This window comes from Kogia breviceps, chromosome 1 (genome assembly GCF_026419965.1).
Source record: "Kogia breviceps isolate mKogBre1 chromosome 1, mKogBre1 haplotype 1, whole genome shotgun sequence".
NCBI lineage: Eukaryota > Metazoa > Chordata > Mammalia > Artiodactyla > Physeteridae > Kogia > Kogia breviceps.
Genome location: NC_081310.1, coordinates 46,810,016 through 46,826,836, shown reverse-complemented (window position 1 = coordinate 46,826,836; position 16,821 = coordinate 46,810,016). Strand labels below are relative to the sequence as shown.

The 16,821-nt window shown below is 38.1% G+C and overlaps 1 protein-coding gene across 5 annotated transcripts in view; it reads right to left on the bottom strand.

Moving 5' to 3' along the window:
• COP1 (COP1 E3 ubiquitin ligase) overlaps positions 1–16,821 on the bottom strand; it is a 284,440-nt gene that overhangs the window by 245,341 nt on the left and 22,278 nt on the right. The window lies entirely within an intron of this gene.

Here is a 16,821-nt window from a genome sequence, read left to right as displayed (position 1 = left end):
AAAAGTAAATCCTAACTTGCTTAAGCCAGTAATTATCGAGTTTCCTGTTACTGGTATACAAATCCAATGCTTACTGATGTCATGTGACAATTAAACTGTAAATGAAAATTTACCCACTCCCTTCAAGAAAAGTTTCCTGGGCATAAATACTATCTTAGAATGTGAGGTTATAAGTAAGTTATAAAATCTCAATGTTGCACAAGCTCAGAGTTTCATCATGTATAGTGTGCTGGCTTAGACTGCACTGGTTTTCTCATTCTTTACTCTCCCAGACTCAGAATAAAGGGAAATCTCCTAAATGTGGGGATTTGGTAATTTTTCTTTTGGAACAAAGTCCATCTTGCTCCTGCCTGATGAAGTTAAGGAAGCAGGGGTGGGGCTCCCTCCTGAGGACATGTGGATGACCTGTGGAGGCTGCTCTGTGATCTCAGTTTGCAACTAAACGATGCTGAAGAACAGATCTGAGATAGACAAATTTTATTTCACACTGGTACAGTGGGTGCTCAAGCAGGTATCTTAAGGCCCAAAACCCGGAGTAGAAGCAATATTTATCACCCCCCCCCCTTAAAGACTTAATTTTTTTAGAGAATTTTTACATTTGCAACAAAACTGAAAAGATGGTATACAGATCTCCCCTGCACCCACATGTGCACAGCCTCCCCTATTATTATCACTCACCAGAAAAGGGCATTTTTTTAACCAAGCATGAACCTACATTGACACATCATAATCACCCAAAGTCCTAAGTTTACCTTAGGGTTCATTCTTCATGTTGAACATTCTACGGGTTTAGGCAAAAGTATAATGACATATACCCACCATTGTAATATCATATATATTATTTACACTGCCCTAAATATCCTCTATGCTCTGCCTATTTGTTTCTCTCCCCTTACCCACATCCACTGATTTTTTTTTATTGTCTCCATAGTTTTTTTTCCAAAAAGTCATATAGTTGGGACTATATAGTATGCAGCCTTTTCAAAATTGGCTTCTTCCACTTAAGGTTCTTCCATATCTTTTCATGGCTTGACAGCTAATTTCTTTTCAGTGCTGAATAACATTCCAGTGACTGGGTATACAGTAGTTTATTTATCCATTCACCTACTGAAGGACAGCTTCATTGCTTGCAAGATCTGGCAATTATGACTAAATCTGCTACAAGCATTTTTGTACAGGCTTCCGTGTGGTCCTAAGTTTTCAACTCCTTTGGGAAAATATCAAGGAGTATAATTGTTGAATCATATGCTAAGAGTAGATTAGTTTTGTAAGAAAACAACCAAAATGTCTTCCAAAGTGCCTGTACCATTTTTATCCCCACTAACAAAAAATGAGAGTTCTGTTGCTCCACATCCTCCTCAGTATTTGGTGGTGTCAGTGCTCAAGATTTAGCCATTCTAATAGATGTTTTAGCGATGTCTCGTTGTTATTTTCATTTGCATTTCCCTGATAGCTATGATGATATGAAGTATCTCTTCACATGCTTCTTTACCACCTGTATATCTCTGAGGTGACAGTCAAGGTCCTTGTTCCATTTTTAAATCAGGTTGCTAGCAGAAGGAAAAAGAACTATGATCCTGCAACCTGTGGAACAAAAACCACATTCACAGAAAGATAGACAACATGGAAAAGCAGAGGGCTAGGTACCAGATGAAGGAACAAGATAAAACCCCAGGAAAACACCTAAATGAAATGGAGATAGGCAATCATCCAGAAAAAGAATTCAGAATAATGATAGTGAAGATGATCCAGGACCTCGGAAAAAGAATGGAGGCAGAGATCGAGAAGATGCAAGAAACGTTTAACAAAGATCTAAAAGAATTAAAGAACAAACAAACAGAGTTGAATAATACAATAACTGAAATGACAAGTACGCTAAAAGGAATCAATAGCAGAATAAGTGAAGCAGAAGAACAGATAAGTGACATGGAAGACAGAATGGTGGAATTCACTGCTGCGGAACAAAATAAGGAAAAAAGAATGAAAAGAAATAAAGACAGCCTAAGAGACCTCTGGGACAACATTAAACGTGAAAACATTTGCCTTATAGGGGTCCCAGAAGGAAAAGAGACAAAGGACCCGAGAAAATATTTCAAGATATTAGAGTCAAAAACTTCCCAAACATGGGAAAGGAAATAGCCACCCAAGTCCAGGAAGCGCAGAGAGTCCCATACAGGATAAACCCAAGGAGAAACACACCGAGACACATAGTAATCAAATTGGCAAAAATTAAAGACAAAGAAAAATAACTGAAAGTAGCAAGGGAAAAATGACAAATAACATACAAGGGAACTCCCATAAGGTTAACAGCTGATTTCTCAGCAGAAACTCTACAAGCCAGAAGGGAGTGGCATAATATACTTAAAGCGATGAAAGGGAAGAACCTACAACCAAGATTACCCTACCCAGCAAGGATCTCATTCAGATTTGATGGAGAAATCAAAAGTTTTACAGACAAGCAAAAGCTAAGAGAATTCAGCACCACCAAACCAGCTCTACAACAAATGTTAAAGGAACTTCTCTAAGTGGGAAACACAAGAGAAAAAAAGGAGCCCCGCAAATTAAGGAAATGGTAATAGGAACATACATATCAATAATGACCCTAAATGTGAATGGATTAAATGCTCCAGCCAAAAGACAAAGGCTTGCTGAATGGTACAAAAACAAGACCCATATATATGCTGTCTACAACAGACCCACTTCAGACCTAGGGACACATACAGACTGAAAGTGAGGGGACGGAGAAAGATATTCCATGCAAATGGAAATCAAAAGAAAGCTACAGTAGCAATACTCATATCACATAAAATAGACTTTAAAATAAAGAATGTTACAAGAGACAAGCAAGGACACTACATAATGATCAAGGAATCAATCCAAGAAAAAGATATAGCAATTATAAATATATATGCACCCAACACAGGAGTACATCAATACATAAGGCAACTGCTAACAGCTATAAAAGAGGAAATTGACAATAACACAATAATAGTGGGGGACTTTAACACCTCACTTACACCAATGGACAGATCATCGAAACAGAAAATTAGTAAGGAAACACTAGCTTTAAATGAAACAACAGACCTGATAGATTTAATTGAGATTTATAGGACATTCCATCCAAAAACAGCAGATTACACTTTCTTCTCAAGTGTGCATGGAACATTCTCCATGATAGATCACATCTTCGGTCACAAATCAAGCCTCAGTAAATTTAAGAAAACTGAAATCATATCAAGCATCTTTCCTGACCACAACGCTATGAGATTAGACATCAATTACAGGAAAAAAAACATAAAAAGCGCAAACACATGGAGGCTAAACAATATGGTAGTAAATAACCAAGAGATCACTAAACAAATCAAAGAGGAAATCAGAAAATACCTAGAGACAAATGACAATGAAAACACGATGATCCAAAACCTATGGGATGCAGCAAAAGCAGTTCTATGAGGGTAGTTTATACCTATACAAAACTATCTCAAGAAACAAGAAAAATCTTAATAAACAACATAACATTACACCTAAAGGAACTAGACAAAGAAGAACAAACAAAACCCAAAGTTAGCAGAAGGAAAGAAATCATAAAGATGAGAGCAGAAATAAATGATAGAGAAAAAAAGAAAACAATAGCACACATCAATAAAACTAAAAGTTGATTCTTTGAGAAGATTAACAAAACTGATAAACCATTGGCCAGACTTGTCAAGAAAAAGAGGGAGAGGACTCAAATCAATAAAATTAGAAATGAAAAAGGAGAAGTTACAACAGACACCGCAGAAATACAAAGCATCCTAAGAGACTACTACAAGCAACTCTATGCCAATAAAATGGACAACCTGGAAGAAATGGACAAATTCTTAGAATGGTATAACCTTCCAAGACTGAACCAGGAAGAAATACAAAATACGAACAGGCCTATCACAAGTAATGAAATTGAAACTGTGATTAAAAATCTTCCAACAAACAAAAGTACAGGACCAGATGGCTTCACAGGGGAATTCTATCAAACATTTAGAGAAGAGCTAACACCCATCCTCAAACTCTTCCAAAAAATTGCAGAAAAGGAACACTCCCAAACTGATTCAATTAGGCCACTTTCACCCTAATACCAAAATCAGACAAAGGTACTATAAAAAAAGAAAATTACAGACGAATATCACTGACGAATATGATGCAAAAAACCTCAACAAAATATTAGCAAACACAATCCAACAACACATTAAAAGGATCATACACCATGATCAAGTGGGAATTATCCCAGGGATGCAAGGATTCTTCAATATACACAAATCAATCAATGTGATACACCATATTAACAAATTGAAGAAGAAAAACCATATTATCATCTCAATAGATGCAGAAAAAGGTTTTGACAAAATCCAACACTCATTTATGATAAGAACTCTCCAAAAAGAGGACACAGAGCAAACCTACCTCAACATAATAAAGGCCATATACGACAAACCCAGAACAAACATCATTCTCAATGGTGAAAAACTGAAAGCATTTCCTCTAAGATCAGGAACAAGACAAGGATATCCACTCTCACCACTATTATTTAACATAGTTTTGGAAGTCCTAGCCACAGCAATCAGAGAAGAAAAAGAAATAAAAGAATACAAATTGGAAAAGAAGAAGCAAAACTGTCACTGTTTGCACATGACATGATACTATACATAGAGAATCCTAGAGATGCCACCAGAAAACTACTAGAGCTAAACAATGAATTTGGTAAACTTTCAGGATACAAAACTAATGCACAGAAATCTCAAGCATTCCTATTTACTAATGATGAAAAATCTGAAGGAGAAATTAAGGAAACACTCCTATTTACCACTGCAACATAAAGAATAAAATACCTAGGAATAAACCTACCTAGGGAGACAAAAGACCTGTATGCAGAAAACTATACGACACTCATGAAAGAAATTAAAGATGATACCAACAGATGGAGAGATATACCATGATCTTGGATTGGAAGAATCAATATTGTGAAAATGACTCTACTACCCAAAGCAATCTACAGATTCAATGAAATCCCTATCAAATTACCAATAGCATCTTTTACAGAACTAGAACAAACAATCTTAAAATTTGTATGGACACACAAAAGACCCCAAATAGCCAAAGAAGTCTTGAGGGGAAAAAAATGGAGCTGGAGGAATCAGACGGTGTGACTTCAGACTATACTACAAAGCTACAGTAATCAAGACAATATGGTACCGGCAGAAACACAGAAATACAGATCAATGGAACAAGATAGAAAGCCCAGAGATAAACCCACACACCTATGGTCAACTAATCTATGACAAAGGAGGCAAGGATATATACAATGGAGAAAAGACAGCCTCTTCAATAAGTGGTGCTGGGAAAACTGGACAGCTACATGGAAAAGAATGAAAATAGAACACTCCTTAACACCACACACAAAAATAAACTCAAAATGGATTAGAGAGCTAAATGTAAGACCGGGCACTATCAAACTCTTAGAGGAAAACATAGGAAGAACACTCTTTGACATAAGTCACAGCAGGATATTTTTTGATCCACCTCCTAGAGTAATGGAAATATAAACAAAAATAAAGAAATGGGACCAAATGAAACTTAAAAGCTGTTGCACAGCAAAGGAAATCATAAACAAGATGATAAGATAATCCTCAGAACGGGAGAAACTATTTGCAAATGAATCACTGGACAAAGGATTAATCTCTAAAATATATAAATAGCACACAGCTCAATATTAAAAAAAACAAACAACCCAATCCAAAAATGGGCAGAAGATCTAAATAGACATTTCTCCAAATAAGACATACAGATGGCCGAGAAGCACATGAAAACCTGCTCAATATAACTAATCATTAGAGAAATGCAAATCAAAACTACAATGAGTTGTTACCTCACACTAGTTAGAACGGGCATCATCAGAAAATCTACAAACAACAAATGCTGGAGAGGGTGTGGAGAAAAGGGAACCCTCTTGCACTGTTGGTGGGAATGTAAATTGATACAGCCACTATGGAAAACAGTATGGGGTTCGTTAAGGAACTAAAAATAGTATTACCATATGACCCAGCAATCCCACTTCTGGGCATATACCCAGAGAAAACCACAATTCAAAAAGACACGTGCACCCCAGTGTTCATTGCAACACTATTTACAATAGCCAGATCATGGAAGCAACCTAAATGCCCATAGACAAACTAATGGATAAAGAAGATGTGGTACGTATATACAATGGAATATTACTAAGCCATAAAATGGAATGAAATTGGATCATTTGTAGAGATGTGGATGCATCCAGAGACTGTCATACAGAGTGAAGTAAGTCAGAAAGAGGAAAAAAAATATCGTATATTAACGCATACATGTGGAACCTAGAAAATGGTACAGACAAACCAGTTTGCAGAGCAGAAATTGAGACACAGAAGTAGAGAACAAACGTATGGACACGAAGCGGGGGGGGAAGTGGCAGTGGATGGTGGTGGTGGTGTGATGAAATGGGAGATTTGGATTGACATGTATACACTGATGTGTATAAAATGAGTGACTAAAAAGAAAATAAATAAACATTTAGGCTTAAAGATGGCGGAAGAGTAAGACGCGGAGATCTCCTTCCTCCTCACAGATACATCAGAAATACATCTACACGTGGAACTTCTCCTATAGAACACCCACCGAACGCTGGCAGAAGACCTCAGACCTCCCAAAAGGCAAGAAACTCCCCACATACATGGGTAGGGCAAAAGAAAAAAGAAAAAAGAATAAACAGAGAAAAAGAATAGGGACGGGACCTACACCAGTGGGAGGGAGGCATGAAGGAGGAAAGACTCCCACACACTAGAAGCCCCTTCGCAGGAAAGACTCCCACACACTAGAAGCCCCTTCGCAGGCGGAGACTGCGGGTGGCGGAGGGGGAAGCTCCTGAGCCGCGGAGGACAGTTCAGCCACAGGGTGCGGAGGGCAAAGCGGAGAGATTCCCGCAGAGGATCGGTGCCGACCAGCACTCACCAGCCCGAAAGGCTTGTCTGCTCCCCCGCCGAAGCGGGCGGGGGCCGGGAGCTGAGGCTCGGGCTTCAGTCGGATCCCAGGGAAAGGTCTGGAGTTGGCAGAATGAAAACAGCCTGAAGGTGTAGTGCACCACGGCTGGCCGGGAGGGAGTCCGGTTGAAGTCTGGAGCTGCCAAAGAGGCAAGAGACCTTTTCTTCCATCTTTGCTTCCTGGGCGCGAGGAGAGGGGATTAAGCGCACTGCTTAAAGGAGCCCCAGAAACGGGCGCGGAGCTGCCGAAGAGACAAGAGACTTTTTCTTACCTCTTTGTTTCCTCGGGCGCGAGGAGAGGGGATTAAGAGCACCGCGTAAAGGAGCTCCAGAAACGGGCGCGAGTCGCGGCTGTGGGCACGGACAGTAGAGATGGGAGTGGGACGCTAAGGTTGCTGCTGCTGCCACCAAGAGGCCTGTGTGTGAGCACAGGTCACTCTCCACACCGGCCCTCCCGGGAGCCCATGCAAACCACCACAGCCGGGGTCCCGGGATTCAGGGACAGCTTCCCCGGGAGAACGCGCGGTGCGCCTTGGGCCTGTGCAGCATCACGTCAGCCTCTGCCACCATGGACTCGCCCCGCAACCATGCCACTCCCTCCCCCCAGCCTGAATGAGCCGGAGCCCCCAAATCAACTGCTCCTTTAACCCCGTCCTGTCTGAGGGAAGGGCAGACGCCCTCGGACGACCTACACACAGAGGCGGGGCCAATTCCAAAGCTGAACACCAGGAGCTGTGCGAACAAAGAGGAAAGGGGGAGCTCTCTCCCAGCAGCCTCAGAAGCGGCGGATTAAAGCTCCACAATCAACTTGAAGTGCCCTGCATCTGTGGAAAACCTGAATAGACAACAAATCATCCCAAGTTGAGGAGGTGGACTTTGGGAGCAAGATATACTATTACTTTCCCCTTTTTTTCTTTTTGTGAGTGTGTATGTGTGTGCTGCTGTGTGAGATTTTGTCTGTATAGCTTTGCTTTCACCATTTGTCCTAGGGTGGGACCAACCCGTTTTTCTGTTTTTTTTTTTATAGAAATTTTTCTTCTTAATAATTATTTTTTATTTTAATAACTATACTTTATCCTACTTTATTTTGTCTTCTCCCTTTCTTCCTTTCTTCCCTCCTTTCTTCCCTCCTTTTTCCTTTCTTCCTCCCTTCTTTCCTCCCTGCCTTCCTCCCTTCCTCTCTTCCTTCCTCCCTTTCTTCCTCTCCACCTTCCTTCCTTCCTTTCTTGCTTTCTTCTTTCCTTCATTTCTTCCTTCCTTTCTTTCTTCCTTCCTTCCCTCCCTCCTTCCTTGCTTCCTTCCTTCCTTTTCTTTCCTTTCTATTTTTTCTCCCTTTTATTTTGAGCTGCGTGGATTAAAGGCTCTTGGCGCCCCAGCCAGGCACCAGGGCTGTGTCTCTGAGGTGGGAGAACCAACCTCAAGACACTGATCCACAAGAGACCTCCCAGCTCCACGCAATATCAAACGGCGAAAATCTCCCAGAGATCTCCATCTCAACACCAAGACCCAGCTTCACTCAAGGACCAGCAACGAACAGTGCTGGACACCCTATCCCCAACAAAGAGCAAGACAGGTCTACAGCCCCATCCATTAGCAGACAGGCTGCCTAAAATCATAATAAGGCTACCAACATCCCAAAACACACCACCAGACGTGGACCTACCCACCAGAAAGACAAGATCCAGCCTCATCCACCAGAACAGAGCCATTAGTCCCCCCAACCAGGGAACCTACTCAACCCACTGAACCAACCTTAGCAACTGGGGACAGACACCAAAAACAACGGGAACTATGAACCTGCAGCCTGCAAAAAGGAGACCCCAAACACAGTAAGATAAGCAAAATGAGAAGACAGAAAAACACACAGCAGATGAAGGAGCAAGATAAAAACACACCAGACCTAACAAATGAAGAGGAAATAGGCAGTCTACCTGAAAAAGAATTCAGAATAATGATAGTAAAGATGATTCAAAATCTTGGAAGTAGAATAGACAAATTGCAAGAAACAGTTAACAAGGACCTAGAAGAAATAAAGAGGAAGCAAGCAACGATGAGCAACACAATAAATGAAATGAAAAATACTCTCGATGGGATCAATAGCAGAATAACTGAGGCAGAAGGACGGATAAGTGACCTGGAAGATAAAATAGTGGAAATAACTACTGCAGAGCAGAAGAAAGAAAAAAGAATGAAAAGAACTGAGGACAGTCTCAGAGACCTCTGGGACAACATTAAACGCACCAACATTCGAATTATAGGGGTCCCAGAAGAAGAAGAGAAAAAGAAAGGGACTGAGAAAATATTTGAAGAGATTATAGTTGAAAACTTCCCTAATATAGGAAAGGAAATAGTCAATCAAGTCCAGGAAGCACAGAGAGTTCCATACAGGATAAACCCAAAGAGAAACACGCCAAGACACATAATAATCAAACTGTCAAAAATTAAATACAAAGAAAACATATTAAGAGCAGCAAGGGAAAAACAACAAATAACACACAAGGGAATCCCCATAAGATTAACATCTGATCTTTCAGCAGAAACTCTACAAGCCAGAAGGGAGTGGCAGGACATATTTAAAGTGATGAAGGAAAAAAACCTACAACCAAGATTACTCTACCCAGCAAGAATCTCATTCAGATTTGATGGAGAAATTAAAACCTTTACAGACAAGCAAAAGCTGAGAGAGTTCAGCACCACCAAACCAGCTCTACAACAAGTCCTAAAGGAACTTCTCTAGGCAAGAAACACAAGAGAAGGAAAAGACCTACAAGAACAACCCGAAACAATTAAGTAAATGGTAATAGGAACATACATATCGATAATTACCTTAAATGTAAATGGATTAAATGCTCCCATCAAAAGACACAGACTGGCTGAATGGATACAAAAACAAGACCCATATATATGCTGTCTACAAGAGACCCACTTCAGACCTAGGGACACATACAGACTGAAAGTAAGGGGATGGAAAAAGATATTCCATGCAAATGGAAATCAGAAGAAAGCTGGAGTAGCAATTCTCATATCAGACAAAATAGACTTTAAAATAAAGACTATTACAAGAGACAAAGAAGGACACTACATAATGATCAAGGGATCGATCCATAAAGAAGATATAACAATTGTAAATATTTATGCACCCAACATAGGAGCACCTCAATACATAAGGCAAATACTAACGGCCTTAAAAGGGGAAACCGACAGTAACACAATTATAATGGGGGACTTTAACACCCCACTTTCACCAATGGACAGATCATCCAAAATGAAAATAAATAAGGAAACACAAGCTTTAAATGATACATTACACAAGATGGACTTAATTGATATTTATAGGACATTCCATCCAAAAACAACAGAATACACATTTTTCTCAAGTGCTCATGGAACATTCTCCAGGATTGATCATATATTGGGTCACAAATCTAGCCTTGGCAAATTTAAGAAAATTGAAATCATATCAAGTATCATTTCCGACCACAATGCTATGAGACTACATATCAATTACAGGAAAAGATCTGTAAAAAATACAAACACATGGAGGTTAAATAATACACTACTTAATAACAAAGTGATCACTGAAGAAATCAAAGAGGAAATCAAAAAATACTTAGAAACAAATGACAGTGGAGACATGACGACCCAAAACCTATGGGATACAGCAAAAGCAGTTCTAAGAGGCAAGTTTATAGCAATACAATCATCCCTTAAGAAACAGGAAACATCTCGAATAAACAACCTAACTTTGCACTTAAAGCAATTAGAGAAAGAAGAACAAAAAAAACACCAAATTTAGCAGAAGGACAGAAATCATAAAGATCAGATCAAAAATAAATGAAAAAGAAATGAAGGAAACAACAGCAAAGATCAATAAAACTAAAAGCTGGTTCTTTAAGAAGATAAATAAAATTGATAAACCATTAGCCAGACTCATCAAGAATAAAAGAGAGAAGACTCAAATCATTAGAATTAGAAATGAAAAAGGAGATCTAACAACTGACACTGCAGAAATACAAAAATTATTAGAGATTACTACAAGCAACTGTATGCCAATAAAATGGACAACCTGGAAGAAATGGACAAATTCTTAGAAATGCACAACGTGCCGAGACTGAACCAGGAAGAAACAGAAAATATGAACAGACCAATCACAAGCACTGAAATTGAAACTGTGATTAAAAATCTTCCAACAAACAAAAGCCCAGGACCAGATGGCTTCACAGGCGAATTCTATCAAACATTTAGAGAAGAGCTAACACCTATCCTTCTCAAACTCTTCCAAAAGATAGCAGAGGGAGGAACACTTCCAAACTCATTCTATGAGGCCACCATCACCCTGATACCAAAACCAGACAAAGATGTCACAAAGAAAGAAAACTACAGGCCAATATCACTGATGAACATAGATGCAAAAATCCTCAACAAAATACTAGCAAACAGAATCCAACAGCACATTAAAAGGATCATACAGCATGATCAAGTGGGCTTTATTCCAGGAATGAAAGGATTCTTCAATATACACAAATCAATCAACGTGATACACCATATCAACAAACTGAAGGAGAAAAACCATATGATCATCTCAATAGATGCAGAGAAAGCTTTTGACAAAATTCAACACCCATTTATGATAAAAACCCTCCACCCTCCAGAAAGTAGGCACAGAGGGAACTTACCTCAACATATTAAAGGCCATATATGACAAACCCACAGCCAACATCGTCCTCAATGGTGAAAACCTGAAACCATTTCCACTAAGATCAGGAACAAGACAGGTTGCCCACTCTCACCACTCTTACTCCACATAGTTTTGGAAGTCCTGGCCACAGCAATCAGAGAAGAAAAAGAAATAAAAGGAATCCAAATAGGAAAAGAAGAAGTAAAGCTGTCACTGTTTGCAGATGACATGATACTATACATAGAGAATCCTAAGGATGGTACCAGAAAACTACTAGAGCTAATCAATGAATTTGGTAAAGTTGCAGGATACAAAATTAATGCACAGAAATCTCTGGCATTCTTATACAGTAATGATGAAAAATCTGAGAGTGAAATTAAGAAAACACTCCCATTTACCATTTCAACAAAAAGAATAAAATATCTAGGAATAAACCTACCTAAGGAGACAAAAGACTTGTATGCAGAAAACGATAAGACACTGATGAAAGAAATTAAAGATCATACAAATAGGTGGAGAAATATACCATGTTCTTGGATTGGAAGAATCAACATTGTGAAAATGACTCTACTACCCAAAGCAATCTACAGATTCGATGCTATCCCTATCAAATTACCACTGGCATTTTTTACAGAACTAGAACAAAAAATTTCACAATTTGTATGGAAACACAAAAGACCCCGAATAGCCAAAGCAATGTGGAGAACGAAAAACGGAGCTGGAGGAATCAGGCTCCCCTGACTTCAGACTATATTACAAGGCTACAGTAATCAAGACAGTATGGTACTGGCACAACAGAAATATAGATCAATGGAACAAGATAAAAAGCCCAGAGATAAACCCACACACATATGGTCACCTTATCTTTGCTAAAGGAGGAAAGTATATACAGTGGAGAAAAGACAGCCTCTTCAATAAGTGGTGATGGGAAAACTGGACAGCTACATGTAAAAGTATGAAATTAGAACACTCCCTAAAACCACACACAAAAATAAACTCAAAATGGGTTAAAGACCTAAATGTAAGGCCAGACACTATCAAACTCTTAGAGGAAAACATAGGCAGAACACTCTATGACATACATCACAGCAAGATCCTTTTTGGATCAGCTCCTAGAGAAATGGAAATAAAAACAAAAATAAACAAATGGGACCTAATGAAACTTAAAAGCTTTTGCACAGCAAAGGATACCATAAACAAGACGAAAAGACAACCCTCAGAATGGGAGAAAATATTTGCAAATGAAGCAACTGACAAAGGATTAATCTCTAAAATTTATAAGCAACTCATGCAGCTCAATAACAAAAAAACAACCCTATCCAAAAATAAGCAGAAGAAATAAATAGACATTTCTCCAAAGAACATATACAGATTGCTAACAAACACATGAAAGAATGCTCAACATCATTAATCATTAGAGAAATGCAAATCAAAACTAATATGAGATATCATCTCACAGCGGTCAGATTGGCCATCATCAAAAACTCTAGAAACAATAAATGCTGGAGAGGGTGTGGAGAAAAGGGAACACTCTTGCACTGCTGGTGGGAATGTCAACTGATACAGCCACTATGGAGAACAGTATGGAGGTTCCTTAAAAAACTACAAATAGAACTACCATACGACCCAGCAATCCCACTACTGGGCATATACCCTGAGAAAACCATAATTCAAAGAGAGTCATGTACCAAAATGTTCATTGCAGCTTAATTTACAATAGCCAGGGCATGGAAGCAACCTAAGTATCCATCAACAGATGAATGGATAAAGAAGATGTGGCACATATATACAATGGAATATTACTCAGCCATAAAAATAAACGAAATTGAGTTATTTGTAGGGAGGTGGATAGACCTAGAGTCTGTCATACAGAGTGAAGTAAACACGTATATGGAATCTAAGGGGAATAAAAGTCATGAAGAACCTAGGGGTTAGATGGGAATAAAGACACAGACCTACTGGAGAATGGACTTGATGATATGGGGAGGGGGAAGGGTAAGCTGTGTCAAAGTGAGCGAGTGGCATGGACATATATACACTGCCAAACGTAAAATAGATAGCTAGTGGGAAGCAGCCACATAGCACAGGGAGATCAGCTCGGTGGTTTGTGACCACCTAGAGGGGTGGGATAGGGAGAGTGGGAGAGAGGGTGATGCAAGAGGGAAGAGATATGGGAACATATGTATATGTATAACTGATTCACTTTGTTGTAACGGAAAAACTAACCCACTATTGTAAAACAGTTATACTCCAATAAAAATGTTTAAAAAATAAATAAATAAATAAATAAAATTAAGAAGGAAAGCTACAGAATAATGCAAAAGCAAAAAATTTTTAAAAATTTTTTTAATAAATCAGGTTGCTTTCTGAGTTCTTTGTATATTTTAGATAAAAATCTTATATGAGATATGTCTTCTAGAAATATTTTCTCCAAATCTGCGGCTTATCTTTTCATTCTCTTGACAGTGTCTCTCACCTTGAGGAGAAACTTTTAGTTTTAAAGAAGTTCTGTTTTTTGATCCTTTCTTTCATAGATCATGCCTTTGGTGTTGTGTCTAAAATATCATCACCAAACTCAAGGTTATCTAGATTTCCCCTGTCATCGTCTAGGAATTTAATGGTTTTACATTTTACATTTAGGTCTGTGATATATCTTGAAGCAATCTGGTGAATAGGGATAAGGTCTGTTTTTAGATTTTTTTTTTTTTTTTTTTTTTTTTGCATATGGATGAACAGTTGTTCCAGCACCAACTGCTAGAAAGACTATCTTTCCTACACTGTTTTGCCTCTGCTTCTTTGTCAAAGATCAGTTGACTACATTTACATGGGTCTATTTCTGGGCTCTCTGTTTGTTCATACTGAAATGTCTACTCTTTTGCCAACACCACATTGTCTTAATAACTCCATATATTATTTTGATTTTAAAAAACTGTTCCTTTGGATGAAACTCTGTTGTCCCAATAATGGTTAATTTCTAAAACTCAACTGTTAAGTGAACAAGAGTAAACATTCCAATTCTTCTATTACAGAAGGTCTAGATATTAATACACCAACATTTTAAACCGTTAATAAAGTATTTTTAAGATTTGTGGGAAGAGATCTTTCTGTTCCCAAAGTAAGTATGTTTGTAAGTCTGAGTAACAATACCATCACATCTGTTTTATACTGCATTAAATGAAGCTTAGAAGCAAGATGCAAAATATCTTAACAGACTGATCTCTCAGTCTAGATTTCCAAAAGTGCCAACAATAAATATTTTAGGACTGGCCTTAGCAACCAGAATGAATCAACTGTGAATACTTATCAATACTCTCTCAGAAAATTCCAAAAATCTTAAAACAGTCATATATTCAACAGATTATATATTAGGTATTGACTATATATCAGACACTCTTCTAGATAGCAAGGACAGAGAGGTGAATAAAACAAACAAAAATCCCTCATGGTTCTACAATCTAGTGGAAAAGACAGATAATAGATGAGATAAATAAGAAAGACCTTATTCAGTAAGGCTAGATAGTGATAAATGATAAGGAAAAAATTAAGTAGGGAAGGGGGATAGGAAGTGTTGGGTTGGGTTACATACAGTAGTCAGAGAAGTTTCAATGAGAAGTTGACATTTGAGTAACTATTTCTAGATAGCACAAAAATGATCCACACAAAAATCTGGGGCAATCACAACCTAGCAGTAAGAGTAAGTGCAAATGTCCTGAGGTGCCATGTTCAAAGACTAGCAAGATCATCAGTTTAGAGTAGAATAAGCAAGTGGAAAATAGTAGAATATGAAGCCATGGAGGTAACAAGGGGTCATATCAAAGAACTTCCTTAAATCAAATTAAGGACTTCGGCTTTTACAGTGAATAAAACAGGAATTCACTGAAGGATTTGGAACAGAGGAGTGACATGAATTGACACTGTGATAAACCAGATCACTCTACCCTATAAGTTGAAAAAAGACTTAAGGAAAGCAACTGTAGAAACAGAAGCTATTATAATAATTTGGGTGCTGGATTAAGCTAAGTGGATAGCATAACAATAGGGTTAGTCAGAATCTAAATATAATTTGAAGGTAGAGCTTTGGTTTCCTATGGATTAGATGTTGGGTATGAGGGAAAAATGAATCAAGACTTTTGGCCTGAAAACAAAAAGAACTGACAATAGGTTTATTTCACATAGAGCTCTATCACTCATTAGTTTATTTAAAGAAAAAAAAAAAACACAAAGAGCAGGACATGATATAACTTGTCATATAACATGTTCCACTAATAGTAAAAATTGCATGCAGTACCTAAAAATTACTACTATCAGATCAGTTTCAACAAGCAGTTTTTAAGGAATGGCTTCTGAATACCATGTGAATTAAAGAGAAGAACGTCTCCATTCTTTTCACCAAAAGCTAGCTTTTCAACCACATTAAAGGTCAAGACTGCCAGTAAAAATGGATTTCAACTGAAATTAATCCTAGCTATGCTACCTACAGCTTTCTGACTTTGGACAAGTAGTTTAATCTCTCTAACCCTGTTTCCTCTTTGGTATAACTGGGATGATATTTACATCATAGAATTACTGTACTGATTAACAAAATATCTATTAATTACTTAGTACAATTCCTGGTATACAATATTAAATAAATGGCAGAATACACAAAAAGAAAAAAATGGAAAAATCTGTATCAATGATACAAATGTGTCAAGAGTAGAATCCACCCAAGCTAAAAACCTGAAGGAATTCCTATTAGAAAAAGGCACAGTAAATCTTCATGACATTGGGCTTGGCAATGGTTTTTTAGATACGACCCCAAAAGCATGAGCAACAGAAGAAAAAATAGATAAATTGGACTTATTCAAAATTTAAAACTTTTGTGCATCAAAGGACGTTGTCAAAAAACTCAAAAGACAACCCACATAACTGGAGAGAAAATTTGCAAATCACATATCCAAGAGGGGACTTATACCCAGAATATATGAAGAACACTTACAACTCAACAACAGAAAAATAAACAACCCAATTTAAAAACTGGGCAAAAAGCTTGTACAGATGGTGTCTGACTTACAGTGATTTGAGTTACAATTTTTTGACTTTATGATACACATTCAATAGACA